This window comes from Lagopus leucura, unplaced genomic scaffold (genome assembly GCF_019238085.1).
Source record: "Lagopus leucura isolate 7727_CA_CO unplaced genomic scaffold, USGS_WTPT01 Super-Scaffold_100001, whole genome shotgun sequence".
Classification (NCBI taxonomy): Eukaryota; Metazoa; Chordata; class Aves; order Galliformes; family Phasianidae; genus Lagopus; species Lagopus leucura.
Window position 1 is genome coordinate 80,716,605 of NW_024962262.1, and position 22,113 is coordinate 80,738,717.

General features: G+C 38.5%; 1 long non-coding RNA gene across 1 annotated transcript; it reads right to left on the bottom strand.

The window, feature by feature from the left end:
- Positions 1-695: 695 nt before the first annotated feature.
- On the bottom strand, positions 696-9,658 carry LOC122177922. The gene is made up of 4 exons (XR_006178199.1): positions 9,573-9,658; positions 8,357-8,410; positions 4,499-4,569; positions 696-3,144 (listed from the first exon to the last, which is right to left on the bottom strand). It is a non-coding gene; the product is annotated as an uncharacterized LOC122177922 (long non-coding RNA).
- Between the last annotated feature and the right edge of the window lie 12,455 nt (positions 9,659-22,113).

Below are 22,113 nucleotides of genomic sequence, written 5' to 3' on the forward strand. Positions count from 1 at the left end.
TTACTGAGATTAGGCTCTTTGTTCCCTTTAGCTATTATGGAATTGGCTTCTCTCCTTTCTCATTATTACGTATTAATCTAAGTGAAGATTGATATTGCTGCACAAACATTGCACCTTTCTTTATACACTGCTGTCGGGGAGACCTCATTGTGGTCCTTAGTACTTGATGGGAGCTTATAAACAGAAGAGGGCACGGCTGTTTATGAGGGTGGATGGTGATAGGACAAGAGAAAATGGTCTTAAACTGGGACAGGGGAGGTTTAGATTAGATATCAGGAGGAAGTTTTTCATGCAGAAGGTGGTGACGCACAGGAACAGGTTGCCCAAGGATGTTGTGGATGCCCCATCCCTGGAGGCATTCAAGGCCAGGCTGGATGTGGCTCTGGGCAGCCTGGTCTGCTGGTTGGCGACCCTGCACATAGCAGAGGGGTTGAAACTGGATGATCATTGTGGTCCTTTTCAACCCAGGCCATTCTGTGATTGTTGTAAGAGTCTGTTTTCTAAGGCCAAGCTAGAAATGTAAATACATTGCTCTGAAATACAAACAAACTACACAATCCAATCAGAAAAAAAAAAACAAAAAACCAGAAACAAACAAACAAACAAACAAAAAACAGCAACAGCAAATTACTCTGGGAAAAAAAACATACTGCTTTATTGTGAGGTCTTATTGTATTAAAGAGATATCATCAACAGATTCAATTATTTATGAATGCTGAATAACAGATCAAATAAAGCATGCAATGCAGGGAAGCTCTCTAATTGACAGAGATGGGTTAGTTCTTCAAGCTCTTTTTTAAAAATGAGAGTTTTCTTGACAAGTATGAAAGCATACCACTACACAGCAGACAGGCTAAATTTGAATCTTTTAATAACAAACATTAACTTAAGCAATATAAAGAAAAGTTGGAGAAAAATGTATGTGAAAATAGATCTCACTTTTTTTTTTTTTTTTTTTCTGATGTCCTAAAACTGATTTAACCAGTTCTAGTCATTCCAGAATGAGAGACCAAATAAAGGTGCACTAAATGTGATTTCCTTCCCATGTCTGTGTTTTAGCTAGTGTTTTCTAGCATTCAAAATCGTTACATGAGTTATGCTGCTTGCAGCAGATCTATGGCAAGATGTCATAGAATCATACAATCATGGAATCATAAAATCATAGAACTAATTGGGTTAGAAGGAACCTTGAAGGTCATTGAGTCCCAATCCCTGCTGTGGACAGGACTGCCCCTCACCAGCTCAGGCTGCCCAGGGCCCCATCCAACCTGGCCTTGAGCAGCTCCAGGGATGGGGCAACACAGCTCTGGGTGCAAGCTTGTCCTCTTCTTCCACCCCCATCACAAGTCTGGTAGATATTTCTTCCCTTGGTAATATTCTTTTTTTTTTTTTTTTTTTTTTTTTTTTTTTTTTTTCCTCATTAATCTCTAACACACAGACCAAGTTAGCTTGAAACAATCTTTTTTCTTACAAATATTTTTTTCAGATGTGTCATTGCTCAGAACTGATTTAGAGCCTACATAGTTAAGCCAATTCAAAATGAAAACAACAACCCAAGCAATGACAGGAATCTCTGTTAGAGGCAGTAGATAAAGGTGAGAACAAACAGCCGTGTGTGTGTTGCAGATAAGTGTCAATAAAATGTCAGTTTAACTTGGCTATAACCAGTACAGATCCTCTGACCATCCCCATAGTCCTTGTCTCCTACTCCATCACATTGCCTGTACATGACTTCTTTAATTGAAATGTGATATTTTTGGGGTAACTTTCCATGTGGCAACATATGATGAAAAACTAGCAATCAAGTGAGGAAAGAAAAAGAAAGATTAAGCTGTTACACTTTGCATTCAGCTTCCTAATACTTGACTGGAAATAGAGACACATCTCAGGCAAATATCAAAACAGCTATTACACAGATACGCTAGAACATCGAAGCAAAAGCTCTGTGTGTACCTTAGTTGATTTCCATTCTGAATACAAAGCTACCTCATTTATTTTCTAGTTTGTGCTCGTGATTATTTTTATTTGTTGTGTTTGTCCGGAGGCAGCCGTCATGTTGATGCCATGGTGCAGTGTCACACAAGCTGTGGCCTGAGACACCCCAGCTGGGCATCTCAGTATCAGGAGAATTTATTCATGCCTCCTTCAAAATGAATTGTTCAGGAAAACTTGCAGTGGTATTTAAGAAAATAGCAAAATCTGTTACTCTGGAATGGTACAGATATTTTAAGAATCCCATATGGGCATATCTCATCTACCGTTTCTGAAGACAGTCAGAATATACCTTAGTGGCAGATAGAAAAATCTTAAGAAGTGCTTAAGAGAAAAGGTAGATTGTAGGTCCAGTTGTCTGTCCACATGAGAAAAGCTGAATGGAAGCCGCTGGTTTAGAAGACAGGTGCCAAAATTGACCCCTGACTGCAATTTTATTAGAGAATCACATTACAGGCCTGTCACAGAGCAGCAGTTTACCAGTTTTTGAAGAGGAAGCATCAGCTGTAATTGTGAAGGACCGTGCAGACACACCCTCAAGACACAGAGGATTGTAGCTTTAACATCCTTGAATTTAACTTGATCTATTTTCTTTTGCAGGCATCTTCCAGGTACATGGAAACTAAGGGTAGAAGGGACTTTAAGAACAGGTTGCACTTGGGAAGCTTTCCTAATGGCTTACTGAAACTTATCTTATTGCAATTTCCATGAACTTGCTGTGTTTGTCAGGGAATAGCGATAACGGGGCTTTCCTCCAAGGGAGGATGAGCCAAGAGTGACTGCAGCATAGATGATGCCTCCACCAGCCGGGGCACGGCCTCACAGCACATAAGCAGGGCAAGGGGGTGGCAACAGGGCCCACGAACAAGGGAATCAACCAGAGATAGGTTCCTCCAGAGGCAGCAGGAGATGGAACAGGAGAAGGGCTGGAGATGAGAACACCACAGACTTGAGGCCCATCTGGGAAGCCCCACAAGAGAACCAGGGGTCCCAGGGCAGGATTTGGGCTGAGGCTTGTAGCCCAGGGCAGGGAGGGGCTGTTGGTGCTGGCAGGGGCCTGACAGCATTCACAGTGGACATGGTGATCAGTTGTGTTCTTTTCTGTGGGAGATGCATTTGTTGTCTTTCATTTGAAGTTGTACTCATACTTTCCTAGGAAGGATAAAGAGAATTGTAAAAATTGTGCACATATAAAGATCACCCTATTTGGTGTTATTTTATCTCTATAGAAGCTGTGGAAGGATCTTGTTTCTGGTTGTTTGTTGGTTTTGTTTTGTTTTCTGTTTTTCCTTATCTCTTGGCAAGGGTGAGAAATAATTTTTTTTTTTTCTTCAGTCAATTTACTCTCAATTCAGATGTATGAGCACATCCAAAAAGCAGTCCATGAGAACTGCACACACACTCAGACCTTGCAGTGCTACATTTTTTTAATCAAAACAATTGTGTTGCGATTACTTTTTTTTTTCCCAGAGGTCATTATCAAACAATTTGAGCCTACAGTATGGGAAAATCAAGTAATGAGCAAGAACATGCTCTACAATTGGCTGCAGTTCCTGTTATGATAGTTGAAAACTCAAATTTCTTCTCATCTTCTTCAGCCCATGCATCCAGCTATTGTAACATAGAATTTCCAGTATTGCCTCTGAGCAGTATGTCGTCCTCCATGGTTTTCATGTATGCTGGAGCCAACTGCTTTTTATTTGTTATGAGCACTACTGAATGCTCATACAAAAGAAGTAGGCTGAAATCTGATAACTGTCTCCCATCGTTTTCCCAAACTATCATTTGTTCAGATCTTTTCCCAAACTTTATCTGTGAAAAACTTAAGAGCAGATAGGTCAGACCTTCAGGAAAGAAATATTTTAATTAGTGGAAGACCTCAGAATTTCTAGTTTGCAACAGGTTTTATTGAAATTTCTGTTCCTGCTTCAAAGAGTACGCAGGTCTACACCTAGGGCATGGTAAGGTATTTCACACACGTTATGTGAACAGACCAAACACTGAGTTATTTAAGAAAAATGTATTTTTATGGAGAACAGCTGTTTACAGAGAAAATGCATATATTTCAGGAATAGATCCATTCACATTGTGAAAGCTTCACATCCCCAACTATTTCCCACATTTTGTGCCATGTTTTATTAAACTAGGAACTTTTGAACCTTTGTCTCTGTAGGGAATTTAATCAAGTCTGTTTCACAGGAGCAACAGATACTATATCTTGTCTCAAAGTACAGTCTAATTCTGCCTTGATGTTACTGCATAATGTATGCATACTTTACATTTACATTCCAGAGTTTTCAAGTATTGGAGAAAAATCATTTAAAAATTGAAATGTGTGCCAGTCAAATGATGGAGATTAATAAAGATGGTTACCTGCATGAAAAAACTAAACTAAGTTTCTAGCAAGAAGATGTTACATTAGTAAAAGGGAGCTATTTTCTGAATTCATTTTCATATGATAAATTAACGTCTCTTATAGTATGGAGATTAATTCATTTGCAGTTACCTTATCACCAATCAAAATTGGTGCCTTCTCTGAAATTCCTCCAGTGTCCAGCATCAGGAACACTTAGCTAGCTGGAGAAGAACATGAATTGTTTGTATGAAAATACTGAGCCATCTTTGAATTGAGAAAAAGTGTCCCTGTACAGTGCCTACTTAAGGGATCATCTGAGATTATTTGCTTTGTAGACCCCTCAACCCTGTAGTTTCTAACTTTAAGACCAATGACATTTTGCAGCGATGCTTTACAAGCCTAGAATCCTTACTTCTACTATATTTTCTTGTTGCTGTTTGTCTGTTTGTTTTAGGTAAAGCATTTGTATTTTTCCCAGATTGTGCATACCATGAAAGCTTTCCATGTCACTATGGTTAAATAAGACTATCTAGATGGGGAGGAGGATGACTAGATTAATCTCACCTACTACAGAATTTTGACTTTCATCAACTGAAGTCACTGGGAGGAGAACAGATGGACAGATAGGACAGGACACTTTTCATTACTTGTTGACAGGCACTGAACCTTGGGTTTTCTTCATCTGTTTGCAAATCATCCTTGAACAATCTGATTCTGCTTTCTTTACAAAATAATCAAATCAAACTATTGATGATGCATTTGCAGAGTCCCATTCACAACTCTTGTATTTTGTTTAACTATTGCAAATGGCTGGTATATGTTAGGATTTGATAGTCTCTCAGATTCATCTGATGCATGTTTTTTTCTTATTTTATGCACTTTGTCTATGCGCTTTCTATGAATCGTACTGCTGTGTGAGGTTGAAAATCAAGAGCATAAGACCCATCATACAAGGATCTCCCATATTTCTTCCAGCTCTACCTATTTTCATTTGGAATAATCCAGCTCTGCTGTAGAGAGTGCATAGATTACTGGATGGGGATACCCAGTCCTCCCAGCACAAAGTGTGAAAACATGTATTCAACCTTTCAATTTAATTGCACTTACTCTGAGCAACTGAACTACAGCTGCCTTGTGAGGAAACATTTAAAAATAAAGCAGCAACAGCATAAAACCAAAACAAAACAACACTTCAACACATCACATATGACTGACAAAAAACAATTTACATATAGACATAATTATAGACTGCAAGTATCAAGGAAAGGCAGTGTTTAGCATGGTCAAAGGGATAATCTGAAAAAAAAAGAGGTGATTCTTGTTACTTTGGAGTTCTGTATTACTAATAAACTAATCTTTAACACAACCTAATTTTTGCAGATGTTGTGATATAGAACACTACATAGTCTTCATAACTGAATTAATATGTGTGATGCTTTATGTTCTTCATGTATTTTTTGTTAGTTTATATATCTGTTAGGGTAAATCATGTTTTATTAAATCTTGGATACCAGATCAAATACTTAAAGGATCTGCAAAAGAAAAGAGGCTAGAGAAAAAAAAAGTCCATGTTCTGTTCTGAACAGGTTAACTTCATGCAGATTATTTCTCTCTTAGAAACGTACTACAGTGATATCTTAAAGACAGTACTTGCACCAATTCCAAGAACCTCTTCAGGCTTTCTGGTATTTTTAGAACTAATAAGCTGAGGTCCTAACATTTAGAGAAAAATATAATTGGATGAAATGTTTGCAACTATCATACAAATGCTGAAAGTAATGCCTCCTATTTTATTATGCCAGCTCGGAATGTCTCAGACAGATGTTGGTGGCATGGCAGTAGATGCTGAACCTTCCTGATACTATTCCATTACATTCTGTTGCTGTGTGACAGATGGCAGCACAGGGGCAGTCTGACAAAATGGTGACTGACATGGAAGTGTGTATGAAGAAAAGGTGTGTCACTGATTTCCTCTATGCAGATAAAAAATAGCACCTACTGATATTCATCAATGCGTGCTGAATGTTTATGGAGACCAAACAGGTGCTGATTTTCAAGAGTGCAGCATGTAGACTCTTGTTCATCACTGGTAAAAATGTATAGTTATTGATAGTAATTATGCTGAAAAGTAGTGCTTTGTGATTGAGCATTTACTCTATCAGTTTTTTGTAACTAATGAAGCTCCAATGAAAATAAGACAATCCATTCTTTCTCAGCCCTAGTCACAAGACTTTTCACTACTTTTACTGCACTGAGAATTTCACTTGAATTTGGCTGATGTTCTGTATTTTTCATAGAATGATCGTAAAAACATACTTGTACGCAAGTGTTGTCTTTGCAAGACAATGCAATCAAATAGGAGTAGAAATGTTTTAATAGATCAATGCATTCAGTACATTTAGAGTCTTTAGTTTCATCATACCATTTGTTGGTGTTTTGTGTTAGGGTACACTGGGTACAACTAGCTTAAGCTGATTCCTTACTCCTTGAGGTAAAACCATTATGAAAACATCTTAAATATATACCTACATCAAAGTGTTGCTGTGATTTAACAAAATCAATTTCTAAGCTGTTTTTTGTTTGTTTGTTTTTTCTTTTTTCTCATGCATTCAAAATCCAATCTTGGAAATAGTTCAATTTTCCAACTGAACTATCAATTGGTATGTTAAAATTATTCAGCACCACCATAAAGACCTTGATCTGTGGGAGAAGAAAACTAACATTTGCATAACAGACAAAGCTATGCCCAGCAGAAAAGCCAGGATTCATTGCATGTGAACTGAGAGGACTTTCTGGGACCTGATTCCAAGCTGAAGGGTGTTCCAGTCCTACATACCACATGGCTGATTTATAACACATAGTTACAGTTTTGAAAGACTTGATCCAAATTCCTCTGAAATTCAGACTGCATGGTGTGACATCTCTACCATGGGCCGCTCTTCCCTGAGTTCAGTGGTTGCTCATTTCCACGGTAATACCGGGACTCCTGCAACAAGGTAATGGCAACATAGGCCTGTCTGTTTCTGAGGAGGAATTGGGCTGCAACAGCAGTGCTAAGGAGACAAATACGCAAGTGTCCCATGGGAGTCTGTTCTAGAACCAGTTCTACACGGTACTGAAAATTGGTTTTCCCTTCCAGGGCTTCTTGGCGTCTTGGAGTGTATGTAGAAAAAACTGTCATTCTAGAGGATGAATGGTGAGGATGCAGAGAAATGGTTTCTGAACTCATTGTTTCTGTGCTTCTAAGCCATCAGCAGTCAAAGCTAGGATATGGGTCATCCTTCCATCTGGGGATAACCTACCTAAAGAACTGAAAAAGAGACCCAGAATCAGCTTTGCTGTCTCTGGATAATGCTGTTCTCTGTTTCAAATGCTCTCTCTCACAATGCAGGCTAGAATCACGGCTGGCTCCTTCTTGTCTAGACCTCTGGCATAATATAATAATCTGTACCAAAGCATCACACGCAGACTTCACTTTAGGCTCTAATCTAATTTAGGATCTTTTTAGTGGTTAGATCTTCAGAGAATCTGCTTTAAAAGCTTAAAGTCTCTTAGAAAACTTGCACATTTTTTCTTCACCAGGCTTCAAAAAATTCAACATGCATTTTCTGTAGTTTATTCAAAGATTCTCAGCTGTCTTTTTTTTTTCCCTTCTCTGCCTCCCTGAGTTAGATACTCCTTCCATTCGTAATGAAGCATTAAGATGGGCATAAGCTTAGCATATCAAACAAATGACAGGCCAAAGAAGAATTCTTGTTATTTGTATTTTGAAAGAGGAGATGAGGCCTGCTAGAGTAAAGATAGTATTTTTAGAAATGACTGAATGGCAGAAAACTCACGAGTTGAAAACCCAGTGAGAACTCGTGGAGATAGTACTGTGTTTAGTTGCCAACTACAGTTAATTTGAGAATACTCATGTAATTTAAGGTAGACTCCTGTTTTCTCGTGGGATGAATTTAATCCTAATGAGAATTTTCATGACAACAAATGAGGTTAAACACGCGTTACCTCATTACTGCCTGAGTCCTATGTCTCAGCACGTCCATTCAGAGATGCCATCTGCTAGAATACGCGAAAAAATGAATGCAAACTATTAGCAATACAGCTAAAAGAAAATCATGTGAAGACTGTATTTGTAACTCATTGGATTTATCTTAGAAATTATTTAATCATTGTAATTTTCAGTAGAAAAGATATGTGTTGCTTTTATTTTCTTTCTTTATTTTCTGGTTTTCAGGTGTTTCATCCCAGATGAGAAATTACAAGTAGCTAGCTTGGAAGGAAATGAAAAGAAGATAACAGGCGTAATACTAGAAAGCAAACACTTACAAATGCTGTTGAAGATTACGTACTTCAGCATTTGAGAAGAAAAAGAGAGAATGGTGAAGATTACATCTTCCAATTCCATTTTTCTACACAAAGTGCACCCTCCAGCCACTAAAACATCCTCCACACTGCAGTTCAGTCTTAGTCTACTCACAGAGCATTTGAATGTAATGAATAAGGAGAGACATTTTAGTAAGCGTGATTGACGCACACAGACAGATCTTGCTGTCTGCCAAACTCATTTGGTGTCCTGTAACTCAGAAGTGGCCAGAGCTGTGTGATGGAGAATAAACTCTCCACATGAGAAATTTTAAATGGCAAACAATTGCCAGCTCCAGACATTTGGAAATCACAGCTCACACCTCAGAAGATTGCCACTGGGCTTTAAAAATATGACACATATCTGGACTAATATATTCTTGTGGTTTTGCATTTACACTTCAGATTTGGAGACTTTGTGTTGTTCAAGCTTTCTTCTGTATTTATTTTTTTAAATGAGAGCTGATATTCTTTTGAAATCTTATGCTCTAGCAGCTGTTCTCCATGAATACTAGTAGAAACTGCAAGGTTTGGCACAGGGTTTCAAGAGTTAGCCATAAGTCTGGCACAATAAAGGCAGCATGTGGTGCAGGAAAACCCCTATCAGGTGTAAGATGGAAAACTGGTAGCAGGAATGTCAGACTGCAATGAAATATGCTGGAGAAAAATGAGGAGGAGGATGAAACTGTACTAGTACTTCTTACTGACAAGACCATGGGTTCTGCCTTCTGAACCCTATAACTCACAGGAGGTTCATAGAGCGAGATCATTCCTCCACCAGATCAGGGTTTTGCTATCTGTCTTGATCTCTCATCCCCATGCAATCCAAACAGGAAGGGAGAATGTAAAAGGCACTTACATGTTATTAAACGAAAAATGTTCAGAAGAGGTCAGGAACAAAGTCTCAGGGCTGTTTAAAGTTGCTTGATTGCCGTCTGCGTAGCAAATAAGGAAACCATACAAAGGTCACTATGTCTCATCCTATTACATCAGTGCCCTTTGAAAGTACATTGTGTCCCTTCAAGTTGTGTCACATCAAGAGCTGGTTGAGTGCTTCATTGTGACGGATATTCATTGCTAATTTAACTTTCTGTTACTGGTACATTATTTGTGAAATTATTCTCGTTCTGGGAAGCACATTTCTTATTTGCAGGAGTGTATGAACGCCTTGCAGACACTCCCTTTGACTGTTCCTGTTGTGAGGGCAGTCAAAACACGTGTCACCTCTTTTTCTGATCAGATGACCACAGTAAAAGAATAAAGAGAAGAATAGGATTACTAAAGTATTTCTACATTTTAAAAAGGTATGGGTTAAAAGAGTGAAAAAAATGTCAAACAAGCCTGTGTATTGCAGCTGAAAATGAGCATGAATTTGGAGGATTTTCAATGTTGACTGTACTTTCTATACATGGTTCTGAGCTGGTTTTTGGTTTTGTTTGGTTTGGGTTGGTTTGGGTGTTTCTGGCGTTGCAAAAACCAGTACATCCCTTAAAATGTTGTATTAGGAGTAAGTCTCAGAATTCTCCGCTAGAGGGCACTCTCTTCTTTTAAATAACGTGATTAGTATTCGGCTAAGTGAGCTATGAGTTCTCAGCTGCGAGACCTACCTCCTTTGGTCCTACCTCCGTGAGTTTATAAAAACGTACGAATGAGGTCAGTGCTGAGGGACTTGTGTGAAGTCTCAAACGTTCAATCTCTAGCTTGGAATGGAAAAAAGATTTTTAAAGCAGCATCCAGTTCAATTAGCTAAGCTGCAAGATTGAACCAAAGCGTGTGGAAATTCTCACTCTGCTTTGACACATAATATTTTATACATATAAAAGTATCAAAAATATCTTTGCATCGTTTTGTCATTTACAGTAAAATTTTTATCAAACATGATTCTCACTCATGGTGGAAACAGTTTTATTTTTACTTAGCTGAATGTGAGAATGTTAGTGCTGAATATGAGCTATTGAAGCATCAGGGAATTAATGTGTTACTTTTTCTTAGGATCCGTTTTCATGTCAGATCTGCCCCAGTTTAATGGGGAAATGCTAATGAAAGGGCTAATTCCACTGATATATCTGCTTGTACCTGGCTTTGTGCTTCCTTTGCCTTTTCTCTTTCAGACCTAACGATTGTGCAGTTGCAAGGCGAGCTGGATTATTTAGGTGGCTCAACAGAGAACAAGACCACCACAACAGTCAGATGGGCTATTCTGAGTCAAAGCACGACTGGTCTGCAAGAGAGCTTAAGGTACACAGCTGGGAGAGAAAGGCAGGAGCAGGACTTTCCTGCAGCAGCACTTTGCCTTTGCACCGGGCTGGCTGCAACATGATATCACACATTTTCAGGCCACTAAAAATGTCATGCAAACACCACTTTGGGTTTTATTTGTTTTGTTTCTGAAACTGAAGTTAGGTCACATCCTGGCTGCTGATCTGTAATGTTAGAATCATGTAATCTCCTGGAGTTCACTGGGTTCACAGCTGCTACAAAACAGGTGGCCTGAGAGAATTAGACCAATAAAAGAAATGTAAGTAAACTTGGGTTTATTTATTTTTTATTTTATTGTTATTCCCTCCTCCCAACATTATATTCACGTGGCTGTTCTCTATAACACTATAAGCTGTACTACTTAAGAGAAGCAGTCATTGAAAATAATGAAGACAATACATTGTGAATCCATGAGTTCATAAAAACTGGCCTCTACAGATCTGTAGTGCCTATTGAATAGACTTACTTGGACAACAGCTACTATATGTATTCAAGTTGTAACAGATTCTTAAGTATGTGATACACGTACAAGCCAGATCTTCCCTACCTAAGAATATGTGTTAAAAGCACAAATTCCTGTGTCTGCTGATTTGGTGCTTTTCTTGGTCTAACAGTCTTGGTATAAAGAAATGAATAAGAGAGGAATTATAGTTACTAAAATGCAACTAAAAAAAAGCCACCAACCAAACACATTGATGGTTTAGCATTATGTGTATCTTGTTATTATTTTCTGTCTTTTGAGTGTGATATGTTATGTTAGTTTACTTTAAAGGCGTTTATGCCTTTGATAGCATAATAATAAAGTATGTATTGCTAAATGTGATTTTCTCACTTTATTTTACTTGCTTTCGAAACTTACAAATAAAAAGCAAACACACCGGTGGTAATAAGAACTACACCCAGACAGAGCAAACTGTCACCTAGACCGTACTATGCTAGCTGAACATCTTGCTTTTCTTCTTGATGGACTTAGGAACAGGAAGATCTTCCATTGTAGACATCTAGACTGTTTATCTCAGTGTTAGCTACTCACTATTGGATGACACATATGGATTGAATATGCAACAGCCCACATCTTAGAAAGGGATGCCTGCATAGATATGAAATCATGGAATAAAAGAACGCATACTTTCACAGAAAAGCGCAGTCCAATAGCAAGATTATGACTCTAAAAGCCGAGAATGACGGATGAGAAAACATGGCTCTTTTATCTACATATTTTCATGTGAATAGTTAGTTGTGCTACCTAACTTTAAAAATCACAGTCTAATTTCAAGACAGACATCAAAGATGTAAACTATGATGTGGTCTGTGTTCCTATGCAAGGTAGTTGTACTCAGGACAGCTCTTGTGATCTTTGAGCCACACTGTTTGCTTGTTTGTCTTATGCATAAGGAAGAAAAGAAGAGCGGAAAATCTGGGCTGTAAAATTCCATTCGTTGGTGAGCACAGCTAGTTCAAGGGGAGAAGGAATCATGGTGTACTGCTAATCCAGGCCCACAGCAGAGTATGTCTGAATCAATTCTTCCCTTATGATTCCAGGCAAACTGTAATTAATATTTCTTCATTTGGTGTCCTTCACTTAGTTTTGAAGCTTCATACATAGCCATGAAAACCATGGGTAATGTCTGCTTGATTCATGCTGAAAAATCATGGAAAACAAAAAGGTGGTTATTTTAGCTGGGCTGATGGTAGAAATATCCAAAGTTCTCAAGTGTTAGATTAAAGTAACAAGAGCCAGAATGAATTAATATGAAGCAGATTATCATGACATAACAAGCCATTCAATATTGTCAAAATACTCTTTAAAACTAGCTTGATAGCATACAGTGTGTATACAGCAGTGCTGAATTTTCTAAGGAGATGCTTGCCAGGTTTTCATGATGGTTTTATTACGGAATAAAAGCCAGTATTTCAGATAGTATAAAGGAATGAGGAAAGTCACAGAAGCAGGAAGAAGCACCAGTTATTTAACAGGATTCTCAAAAACTATGCACAGGCACAAATAATGTAAGTTGCTCTGAAAAGATGGGAGTATTTTGAAAAATGCATCTTTTGTTACAGAACCAATACTGCTTTTATAAAATCTATATCTTTTGTTCCTGTTATTTTCTGTGGTAAAGAAATCTTTGTTTCTATGGGGCAAATGTATAGGTGGCAAAAGAAGTTATTTCCTGATTATGGTAAGTGGAAAGATCCTGGTTTTCAAGTCTTCAGTTCACTCTGGGAGCAAAAATCAGCATCTATATTCTTAAGGTCAAGAAATGTTAAAGCAGGAACAACAAAAAGATCAACTATGTCACCCACCATTAGTTATCTTACAGTCAGCATGGTGCTGTCAGTGCCAACCCCTTGGAATTCTGTAGTCAAATTCAGAATCTGTCTTTCTTACTGATAGCCATCCCAAGCCTCGGCTCATGATTGTAATAATCCAATTTACCAGGACTGATGTTGGCAGCTTCCAGTCTCTGGCACCATGGTGAGCAGAGCAGAGCAGAGCTGTCCTGAAAGGCACACAAGCACCATGGATGACATTCCCCAGAGTTTGTGAACCACCATACCTCTTCATCTCCTTCTGCTCCAAGTGTATTCTTTTGACCTTTTCCCACCCTGTTATAGATTACAAAAGCACGTACGCTAATAAACTCTTAAAAAGCAATTTTCATTCCCTATCTTTTTCTCATAAAATAGCCCACTACCAAAGGTTTCTCTCTACGCAGGCTCTTCTCCCTGGGGACAGGATGAAAGGAGAAACAAGTGACAGATGTTGGCTGTTTTGGTTAATGCACTATTAGAAAGCACTCAGACACTTCGGTGATGAGGGCATTATAAAAGTCCGTGTGGGAGAGAACAGAACGAGCACAAGGCGCGAAACATCAGAGGCACGATTGCGTACAGCTTGCTTTCCGCACCTTGCTAAGGAGCCCTGTCTGCTGGCCAAGCCACTCCATTTCATCTGCCCTGCTGTTGACAATAGGACAGAGAAACATACAGGGTGAGCGCTCTTTCAGAGAACGTGTATTCTGTCTTCCATTTCCTAAAGCACTCAAGGGATTAAACAATAAGAATCACAACCAGCATTAGCATTTTAATGGGGAACAACGAGTGTGAAAATTCTTATAATTTGGCCTTTGAGCACCATCTGAAAAAAAAAAAAACTGCAGGCAAAGAGGCACAGAGACAGAGAATGTACTCTGACCAGACTTATGAGAAATTCAGCATGTGTTTTAATGAGGAATGGGTTAAAGTAAGTCAGTGCAGTTGACCTTGTTGGAGACACATTTTCCTCATGCAAAATCCTGACATTTCAGACCTGCTTTCACACATTCCATGAATAGATGTTATTACTCATTATCACATTTATCATTACAAGTATAAAACAATGAGGTGTCAACGAGGGGAAGGATTAAAATAGGCTTTACTATTTTTTTTTTTTCTCGACAGAAAGTACCTGGCAAAGGTAATTATATGGCAACTTCTTCTAAGAGAGGGAAAAGAAGCCAAGTTTCTGACATCCAAAAGTGTTCCTCTGAGGTGTTGTTCAACCCAGACCAAAACTTTCCATTATCCTGATCCTTTCCAGACCAGTGTAAGACATTGAACTGAGCTTGGAGAGGTAACAGCCAATTCTTCCCTTTGTTGCTCAACTTCATTGCAGGTAACATCAAGTGCAGTGCAGCTCTTTGCTCCTATTTTGGAGGAAAGTCAATGCAGCTTTCATGTATGGCAATAAACTACGTTATAAAGAACAACTTGACAGTCAATTTCTGAATCTATTTGTGGCAAACTGTCATGGGATGTGTAGGGCGGATGGGAAGCTACACAGTTACTGAGGTGTGGAGAAGGGTGAATACCTGGCACACAAAACTGGAGAGGCACAGATTATCTTCTTACTATCACTCACTAAGCCTACAGTGAGCCTGGCTCTGTCCACAGTGATGCTCAGGATGGTTTGCAGGCTTCCTAATTTGCTCTGTTGTGCCATCCATGATGACTCTGTTCTCTTTTTCTTTTTATCTTTTTTTTTCAGCAGGTAGGATTTGTTGGGTTTTTTTTTTTCAAACCTGACCTGTTTGCTGGGCTGCTTCACAATGCGGCCAGCACACAGGAAGAAGACAGAAGATGCTGGCATGAGACAAAAATGGGCAGGAACCCTGTGAGGAGAAGGTGGTTACAAAAGGTGTGTGAGGTATTGCCATTCACAGTGCTGCTCATGCAGCAAAGCGAGCTCCTAAGACCATCCTACCATCCTAAATGTGGTGATACATGCTGTGTGCTGGGAATGGGAATCATGCAGTTAGAAGTGCCCTCATATATTTTTTTTAATAGAAAGAAAACTGGCTTTTCACTGATAGTAGACCCTGCTATTTGCAAATGAACTTTTTTTTTTAATGCATCAGTTAATAGAAGTCTCTGTCATTTAGCCAAATGCAAACTCAAGTGAATAAGATTGCCAATTATTGGTATAATTTTGAAAGAAAAGTATTCAGAACTAATTGTATGCTTCTCTTGGATAGCCAGCTTCTATCACTTTGTTTTTGCAGTGCCATCTTCTCTCCAACTGACAGTATGATGGCTTTTTTTTTTAATTGAATTTTCTCTTTTGAAACAACTAAAGCCTTAGTAAAACAAAACAAAACAAAACAAAACAAAAAACCCTAGCTTCCGCAAAATAAATCCATCAATTATGTTTTGATGCCATTTCATTGTGACCAGCAGAACATTCAGAATGACTAGAAAATCTGTTGAGGACGGTAGAAAAGTTGCTAGTTCTATATGCTCATTTCAGCAAAGCAAAGATGATCCTGCTTACATCAAAAGGAGTGTTAGCATTACTCTAGCTATAGAAAAGCTGCAGAACACTACTTTTACTCAAGTACTCCTCCCACGAATGTCCACAAAGAGTCTATTCTGCTTTTCTAGATCTTGCATTATGCAAGTGATAAAGTGCTGCCTGCAGTACTGACAGCGGAATAGTATCTAAAATAGTGTTATGTGATAGAGCCTGTGATACAAGAAGCTTTGTATCATGAGGGAACAGATAGTGCCCCACTCATGCAGAATATCATATTAACCTATGTATATTTTACAGCATCAAATGTCAAATACACACGCCCCTACGCAGACCAAATGAAAAGAGGTATTACCTGATTTTGAAAGCAACTTGATTTCCATTTAACGATCAAAGACTCACAGATTTAAAAGGCCACAGTGACCGTTGTGATCATTTTGTCTGACCTCCTGTATCACACAGGCCAGAGAACCTCACCCATTAATTTCTGCCTCAAGACCATAACTTTTGCTTGCGTGAATATAATTTTTTTAGAGGCATATTGCCTGATGTCCAGTACCATGGCTGTTAGTAAACTAGAATGGGTAATTCTGTGCATGTGCTATAACCATCTCGTGAGGGATATATTTCTTGTGAGCTTTGCTTAAAATTTCAGAACGTTTTCACCACCATCTCTGACAAATGAAGCCTTGCACTTAGTCTGTCAGCAGCTAAAAGCTCAGCAATGCGTGTTTCTGCAAGAAACCCTTGACCTCTGCCAGTGATGGTGCCAGGTCTGGTGGCAGTTTCTGTAACACAGAGAGTTTTCAGCTCCAAAGTGAACAAACAAGTTAATTCCCTCCATGTGGGCCACTGGACAGCCATCAGGTGGTGATCAATTTAATTGGCTGCACACACACATGGGGTTCACTTTTGTAAATGTAAGTCACTGAAATACTGTACTGTTCCACAGCATTGTTACTGATATTTTCTAACAACTTATTTTCCTCTTCTAAACTATAATCATTTTCCATCCTAGACACTTGTTAAAACGGATTGATTTAGCACATGCTATTTCACAGCAGCACCAATAGTAGGTAGCCCCTGCCTGTAAAAGTTTTAAATCTAAACTGCAGAGAATATGCCATGGTATACATCGGGAGGTTTTTAATATGATACAACTCTTAAGATAACTCCTGTCACTATGCTTTGATATTTTGCATTTCCTGTAAATTAATCTTTTGTTTCCAACTGTTAATCTCTGGAACTGCAATGTACAATATAAATGGGATCTGTTAAAAATAGCAGAGTAATATAATGAATTAAAATGACAGTAAAGAAAAAAAAAAAAACTTCAGTTGTGCCAGAAATCAGTTCAATATGCTGGCTTAGTCTTTTTTAAATGAAATGGAACTGATGAAGTTAAATGCAGTTCTTGCACAGAAAAATATGTATGATAAATATTTACATGGTCAGCACTTTAGAAATTACATATGGTCATCATATAAAACTATATGATAAAAATTTGGTGTAACATTATTATTTTTATGTGGGATATAAACAAACATAAGATTGCAGGGAATGACAGATAGTTCTGTCCCATATAAAGCCACATTTATTAGAACGTAACAGAGTGCTGTTACCCCTTCTGTCTAAGAGATTAGTTGATTTTCAGAGACATGATTTTATTTAATTAGAACTAGAAATGGTTAGGAGAGCAGTCATCTTTGCTGATGGTGTTATGTATATGTGTATTTCACACAAAGAAAGCACACATCCATGCATTTGCATTCAGGAGTATTCAGACAAGTGACAGTTCTTTATGTTCTCAGCCCTCTGCAGCTAAGTTCTCAGCCCAGAAATCTCTCTGAAGACCTTCAGAAAAGCCATGTTCCAGTGCTTCTTTAACTTGCATCTTGGTATGTGCTGCTGCTTCTTTTTCAGTTTCTCTTTCTGTCTTTCACTCCTGCGTTGTTCAGCAAAATCTCCTTGACTATTCCTGCTTTTGTTTTTAAGAGTGACATGCTGTAGCATTTCACTTATCCGTCTCCTTATGTATCACCACATGATTTCCATGCTGGAAAGCAATGATTTTTTTCAGTCAATGTAATCAAACATAGCGTTACATTCCACCACTGTCAATGAATCATAAGACTCTATATTAATACTTAACCTTTTATATTGTGCTCATGAAAGACAGCTGGGAAAAGAGAAATGAAAAGCAGCTCTACAAAATATGGCCCAGAACAAATACCACAAAGATACTCACACAGTGCTCTCTGTACCTGGTAGTGGCTTCACTTTATTTGCTGATGTTCCCAACTGTTAGCTGAACAACTGTAATACCACCACCAGCAACATACTCTGAATCATCTAATGCCAAGCATATATACTCGCCCTCCCAAATCCCAATGACTTTTTGCACAATAAAAGGTCATAGGACAGATCCATTGGCTATCGGTACTGTTCAGAGCTTAGTTGGATTTTTTTATTACTGGAATCTTCTGAGAGATTTTGGTTCATTCACATCACATCTGTCCACTCCAGACGCGGGTGTCATGTTTGATGCTGCAATGAGTTGAAGCCCACAGGCTTTCGCAGCATCAGGGGACAGGAAATATATGTGAAGACCTCTTTGCTCCAATGCATAGGTTTAGGAATCTGCCTGTGGAGGACAGGGAACATCCATGTACAGCAATTAGGAAGCTAAGGTAAATTACAGTCCAAAAACAGTGTTAATTACCTCATTCAACTAATCTGTAGTCTTTTGTGCTTACTGATCTCAGGTCAGAGTCATAAGAATAGCTAAATAATTGCTTCTCTGAAAGGTTTCTGTAGTATTTGGATGGAATTAACCTAAATTTAACTGTCTAAAAATGAACCATCTATTCTATACCTAGACTCAACGAACAGGAAGATACCCTCAGCAATGACACATCTCATTGCATATTGCATCTGCATTGGAAAAGGATGAGTTGTCCTCTGGAAGTACTGTAACACTTATTTATATCTAATATAATAGCTTAGTCTAGGTGTTTACACTAAGAAACTGTGAGATGCTTCTTAACATTACTGTGCATTTACATTGCATTTACAGAACTGATCTTGCTTAGATACCAGAAGCAGTCTGTCCATAGTCTACATGTGATGAACATTACCAATTTGAAGATGTAGAGGGTAAAATTATAACTACCTTGGATAAGAGTCTTTGCACTGTGGCTTTAAGTGGCTTTAAGCCACAGCTATTTATTGCAACAGTAGGGGATGATTCCACATTCTGTATCGATTTGAAGATATTGCCTTTGATTTGAGTTGCTAGCTGCTATACTTGAGACAACAATTAGTTTAGGGATAAGAGGTCACCGTAGGCAAAATCCAGAAATATTTTCCAGTAGCATAAACGATTATTTATTTTTTATGAGAATTTTTGTATTATTTCATGTAATTGATCATCATTTTGTCAATCATTTATGGGAAGCACTTTTTAAAATACTTCTACTGTAAGGTTTTTCTCTGTGTTCTTGTAACACCTCTGAAGTTATTTGTTTGTGATCATAAAAACTGGTAAAAAGAGAGCAGCAGGCATCAGAGTTGATATGTGAAGTGTCAATCTGCTTTTGGATGATCATTTGCTATGACAGCAGTGGGAAGGAAGAAGAATGGTGGTCACAAATTTATTTTAATGTGTTCTGCAACCTTGTGATTGATTAGAGAAAAAACAGATTGTTTCATCCTTTTTTCACAATTGGATTTTCTGGTTAAATCCAGAACTGCTGAAGTGCAATAAAACACTCTCATGAAAGCAGTAATCTCCCTAAATCTTCAAATTCCACCCGCCTCCCCAAACCTCATTTCGTACACAAACATGGAGTAAAATGATGTATAAAAGCAGCAAAAGTGATTACCATCAGCAAAGTTTCCTTTTTAATGTATTAGACCTTTAATCTTTTCTTAAGTGTTGGCCATTAAAATTATTAAACTGCATCCCCTTCTCCTGACAACATATAGTTTTTGACTGAATTGACTAAGGTGCTTAAAAATATATACTGTGTTATTTCTACAGCTCTGTTGGTCTGATTTTTTTTTAAGAGTAAATTTTGCATTGCTTAATGAGCAATCATCTCATCCCTTTCTGCAAAGCTGGTGGCTCCTGGCAGCTGCAGGAGCTGCATCTCCCCTCCTTTCTCATGGAAGCATAGGGATCCAGGAAGCTCCTCTGGATGATGGTGAGTGGGCAGAAAGACTGCTGTCTTCGAAGTCATCTGTTGGGAGTGGATACACAGCCTTTTCAGAGCTACCTTTCAATTCTCTTTCAAGCCCACGGATTGAGTGAATATTGGCTTTAAGCATGTCCACAACCAGAAAGTTAACTATCAGCTAAATTAACATGATGGCAGTTAATAATATAATAATTTGCAAATTTCTATAAGGACTACAGCCCTGCAGTCTCCATAGTGGCAGCAGCAAACAACAGCAGGTTAGGCAGTTCCTTTCCTTTGCTGGATAACTAGTATGACAGAAAGTGTTCAAAAGCAATGAGGAGTAGAGGAGACCAATCAGAGAGGTGTCGGGGAGTCACTGGTTTTTCAGGAGGTCAGAGGACTTACTTTTTCTCAGATCAGGCTGCAGGAAGGAATCCCTATGATGCAGCTACCCCAAATCATTTGAAACATTTGAAAGTATCAATCATTAATATTACTGTCAGTTCCAAATTGACTGTCAATCCCTGTGTATCAGTGAAGCTGGGGTTCTCCAGCTCTAGACTTAAGAGCAAATGACAAGGCTTTCTTCACCTTTTCATTTAGTATCAATCTGGTGCCTATGACTGATAGAAATTAACACTTGCAGTCTTGTAAAATGAATCATTGCAAATGAGCAAGATAAGTTCTTGTACTAAATAGGCAATACACTGACCAGAATGACTTCTGCTACACACAGTCTTCTCTCCCTGGCAAGTGGTGACTAAGAATTGAGTGCTGTGGGAAAAGTGTTTGGGTGTAGCAGCTGAGTTTCTGGATGCTGTGGTCTGATTTTGTGAACGCTCACACAAATGACTAACTTCATTTGAATAGTCCCACAGAACAGGAGTCACTTCATTCTTGTATGTGTATAAACTCAGGAGCGTATGTTTATAAGCTCAGCTTTCTCTATGAACAAAATTTAGTCATTTACTTTTCATTTGTTACAGTCAGTTTATCTTCAACTTCACTTAAAACAAGTTATGCTCTTATTTGAAGTAGTAAGTGGAAGTGTGCCACATCAGTGCTTTGACAATTAGCCAATCTAGCTACCATAGTGTAGGAGTTACAGTAAGCATACATAGAAAGTTGCATCGGTCATTTATTTTGAGCAAGTCCACCAACTTGGCCCATCTTCCTGAGCAGTTCACTTGTTTGATACAAGCAATGAAAGCCATTCCACTTATCTTAATTGCTTTACTCGTGTCTTCCATATTCCTGTAATGGTTCTTGATTGTTCAGCATCAGAAATTAAATGTATCGTCTGCCATTATTTCCACAGTTACCAAGTATAAGCAGTTAGGTAGTATCAGTTAGGTATATGCTAGCCTCTACACTTTTATGAAGCTGAAATTCACCTTTTGCATTAGATCAAAAGCAGTGTTGGCAGGGTTAGCTCCTGGCTGGCTCGTGTAACAGTCCAACCAAATCAAACTGGCAGCATTATCAGTTATCACCAGCTATATTAATAACTGCAGTCCTTGAGCACAACTTGTATGTAGATAATCTTGTATGCGATTGGAGAAAGTTTACTTGCAGTTAAAGCAGTTGCTTTCTCTTCACACAATATTTCTAAGACAGGCAGGCATGGCAAGTGAAGATAGAGGGAAAAAACACTAGGTGATTTAGATACAGCTGCAAAAATCCCTCCAGTAGCCCACAGAAATACAGATAATGTTTGCTCAAGCAAGCATGCAAAAACTAGGAAGAGCCAGAATTAATGTTGTGCATGTAACCTTATTATGGCCTTCTGTACATACATGCCTTAATTACATTGACCTCTGGTACCTCAGCAGGGTGTGAATCTGCATTGTGTAAGGCGGGGGAATTTTGCTTTTGCAGCCCTCATCAAATGAATGGTGGCTAGGACAGTTTTACAGGTTTAAAACAATACCCCTTCCCCTCCCACTGTGTTTGGAAACATCTGCATTGTTTTAGATGAATTGTTTCAAAACAGGCATACATCCAGAACCTACAGTTCTGTACTTCTTGGTGGAAGCCCACTAATAGTGAAAAACAAGACAAAATTGGGATTTACAATGGAAAATGTGCCACATCCACAGTGAATTGATGATCTAGAGGAATTGCTTTCAAGATCTGCATTGAATTGGGTGCATCTGAGCTAGGCTGCT